A 4,009-nucleotide genomic window follows, 5' to 3' on the forward strand; every position below is an offset into this window, starting at 1 on the left:
GGCCAGCTGCACCCTGCTCCAAGGTAAGTCTGGGTCTGGAGCTGCATGGGGACAACTCTCAGACTTGCGGAGGAGGGGAATCAAGTGGTCTTCGAGGTGCAATGGGAATGAAAACCCCAGGGTGACGAGCCACCAGGTCAGGGTGTGGGTGCCTTTCACAGGACCACAACTAGGATGCTCTGGGATGTGCAGGAGATTCATGGGGTGCTGATAGGGCAGCCAGTGCCTGCCTGAGCCTGGCAGGCAGTCAAGACTGAAGCTGGAGGTTGTGGGGGGGATGGAAGCCCCATGATGTCTGTGCGAAGTGGGGAGACCTGTGTGGCATGGCCAAGCAGCCCCTCTGCCCCCTCCCCAGGGATGCTGGTGCCTCCGCGGGACGTGAGGCTGGAGGCACAGAACTTCCACGTCCGCCTGCGATGGGAGTTGGTGCCCGGCTCACCCAGCAACGTCACATACGAGGTCGAGTGGAGGTAGGTGGGGTGGAGGTGGCTCATGCCCCTGCACCCTGGTGGATGACTATCAGGAATCCCCAGTACCCAGGGGATTATTCTCTGGCAGTAAATATTGTGGGGTAAGAAACTAGCACAGCTGTCAGGGAGCTCCAGAGACTTGCTTGTCCAAGCCCTGCTCAGGCAGGGCGGGCTCAGCACTGTGTCCTCTTGGGTTGTGACCACCTTCAGGGATGGACCCTCCACAACCTGCCTAGGCAACCTACTCCCTTTCCTGGTCACCTCCCAGCAACAAAAAGATTAAAAGGGGGTTGCTTTTGAGTTTTGGTTTGGGAGTTTATTTCCCTTGGGCTTAAACCGAATTTCCTGTGTTTCAACCTCTGCCCAGTGCTCTTGTCCTTTCCACGGGCACTGCTGAGCAGTCTCCATCTTCTTCACTCTGTCATGTTGATATGACACGCACTGCCCCCCACCTTCTTCTGAGGCTAAGTAGTCCCCACTCCACCAACCTCCCTTGTACCATCTCTTTGGCCCTCCGGTGAGCTCTCCCTGCTGTGGATGCGGTTTTTCTTGTCGTGGAGAGCGCGTGTCAGGGTGCAGCACTCCACATGCCGTCCCACCCGTGCTGGTGAGACGGGACTTGACTTGCTGTCAGTGCTCTTCCTATTGCAGCCCAGGGTGCTGTTGGCCAGTATCTGTGCTCTCCCACCCTTCGCACCCAGGCAGGGTGGTGATGGCTAGGCAGCCTTCCTTTTTGGCTAGCTAAGTGTCAAAAAGGAGAAATCTCTGCTTTTTCTCCAGGCACAAAACCTCTCACTGGACCAAGGCAGATGCCTGTGGAGGGAACAGCACCAGCTCCTCCTGGGCGTGTGAGCTGTATTTTGACGACATCCACTCTATGTACTGGGCAAGGGTGAGAGCGGTGGCGGGAGGCGAGCTGTCCAAGTGGGCCATTTCCAATGAGCTGCAGCCCTACAGAGACAGTAAGGACCAAGGAGCTCCTTCAGCTGGGCTCCTGCCCCTCCTGGGGGCTGAGTTGGGATTTATATCAGCTGCTCAAGTTTCCGTTTTCATTCCCTCTGTATCCAGCTGCCATGGAAATAGATGCACTTAGGTAAAAGAGCAGTTTCTGCTCTCCATGATGAGTCTCTGGGCCATCGTCTGATGGCTTGGAGATGAAGTGCTGTCAAAAAGAGATGGTGGCTGCTGTGTCTAGAGCTGGTTTTGCAGCACAAAGTACTGGACGTCCAACAGAAAATCTTCCTTTCTAGAGAAAAGAGATGTCTGCCTTCTGTTTTGAAGGGCTTAATTCTCCTGCTCTGTTTTTTGTTTGTTTTTTTTTTCCTTCCTCCTCCCTACAGCAATTGTGGGTCCCCCCAAGCTGTCCCTGCTGCTCCAGAGTGACATCCTCAGTATAAATATCACCATGCCGCTCACTCCCTACCGAAGGAGAAATGGCTCTTACAAGCCGGTTGACCAAGTGCTGCTAAGGCTGCGGTACTGCCTGGAGCTCTACGAAGGGGACGTGCTCCTCCAAGAAGTATGTGGTGGGTGGGCAAGGCTCAGGGTGTGCAGGACATGCAAAAGCTTTCCTGATGCAGCATAGATGCCTGTGCCCAGTTGCATTGGTGTGATAGTGCCTGTGCCCATACCCAGCGGTGAGAGGCTTTGCACTCCCGATTCGGGTCTCACAACCTGGGGGTGGCAAGAGATTTCTTTACTCTTCTAGATTGAACAAATAAGAAAAAACTTTAACAATTTCTGTTCAGATGAAAGCAGGCAGTGGGTATTTAGTGAGATGCTCTGGGACCTGAACACCTCCCAGGGTGAAGAAGCAAGGTGTGGAGATGCTGGGGTGCAGGGAGGGAGGGTCTGTGCTCCACACCGTGGGGTGTCAAGGCTGCACTGGGGAGAGGAGCAGTGCACAGACCCCACCTCCAGCTGCCCTGGCTGTGTGTCCCTGCTGCTTCCAGGTGCCCTGTGAGCGGCGCAGGGATGGAGCACCATGCACCTTCAGGTTCCTGAAGCCGAGCACACGGTACTGTGTCCGAACAGCAGCCAAAGACGTGGCCAGAGAGCGGAGCCAGGAGGTTGAGCAGTGTATGGTGACGCCAGTGAGCCCCTCAGGTAGGAGCTCTCTCACCGACTCAGCTGCTGTGGTTGCATCATGGGTCCTGCTTGTGGCACAGACACAGGTGGAGGTATAGGTCAGTTATCCCCCCCGGGCCATTTTGGTCAGGGTTGGTGGCCCAATAATGCCTTGTGAGGATCTTTCTTGGCAAGATGCTCTCTCACCATCCTCCTTGGGCTTGCCCCGCATGTCCTCCTTGAACATCCCAGCCTGCCAGGGTGGCTCTGGGGAAGTGCTGGCATAGGGAGCATCCTCCCTCTGGGGGAGGATGCTGGCTAGAGTCCAGCCCTCAGCCTGTTGGTGACCTTCTGGCAGGCTTTCACTGGGTCGTCCTTGCTGTGATGAGTGGCATCTTCCTGCTGCTGAGCGTGTCTGGGCTCTGCTTTGTCCAGCTGCACATCTTCCCTGGCCTCTCGGAGAAACACCTCCCGAAAACACTTGTAAGTGAACAATCCTCCTCCAGCTCCACCTCGCACATGCTGCAGCCAAGCAAGGGTCCCTGTGTTTGCAGGGGTCTCAGCTCCTCCTACCCTCTGCCTCTTGCACCACCAAACTCATCTTGGTGCCCAGGGGCCTGCACCACTGTCTGGCCCATCATACCCCCAGGGCCACACTGCCTGGGAGAAGATACTAGTGGGATGCATCAATCATCCGTGGGTCACGCTGGAGGAGAGTGTCTCGGGCAGCACATACTCTACAAGCACGGCCCTCAGTGTTAGGAGCCTCCTGCTTTAGGCAGTTGGCTTTTACTTGTCTGTGTGTCCATCTACACAGCTTGAAGGGGAGAGAAAGGGGAAGAAAAGCAAACAGTGGGGCTGCTCTCCTGGCCTGGAGGAGATGCAGCCCCTCACTGCTCTGCCCTTGGGACACGAACAGCCCCAGGGCTCAAAGAGGCTCGCAGGGCTGCAGCCCTGCTGCGCTGATCCAAAACATGGAGAGTTCAGCAAGCCGAGGCTGACTGCTTCGCTGCTTGTTTCCCAGCAGGCTCTCCAGAACCGGGAGCTGAGCGTGCCCATCGGGGCACCCACCCTGGAGCTGGATGTGGACACACTTGCCCTGCTCCTGCCAACCATGCTCCCCTCCTGTGGATCACCTGTGGATGAGCAGACGACATCCACAGCCCAGCTCCTTGGAGGCCTTTCCCAGGACATGAGCGGCTACTGCGCCAACGGGTTTGGGTCAGTCTGCCAGGAGGGCAGGGACCCTTCCTGCACGCACAGTCAGCTGGGACATGCCTTGGGGTCCCAGGTCTCATCGCGGCTGAGGAGCATGAGGGGGATGAGGTGCTGGACCAGCCGGTGCTGATGGAATGGGCCAGAAACAGCTACACACGTGACAGGGACTACCGGACATCCGAGATGTGGCTCTCTCTGCAGCTCCAGCTTTATTCTGAATACCACCCAGCCCCGGGAGCCGGCAGCTGCCTTCC

This window comes from Apaloderma vittatum, unplaced genomic scaffold, assembly GCF_000703405.1.
Source record: "Apaloderma vittatum isolate BGI_N311 unplaced genomic scaffold, ASM70340v1 scaffold28660, whole genome shotgun sequence".
Lineage (NCBI taxonomy): Eukaryota > Metazoa > Chordata > Aves > Trogoniformes > Trogonidae > Apaloderma > Apaloderma vittatum.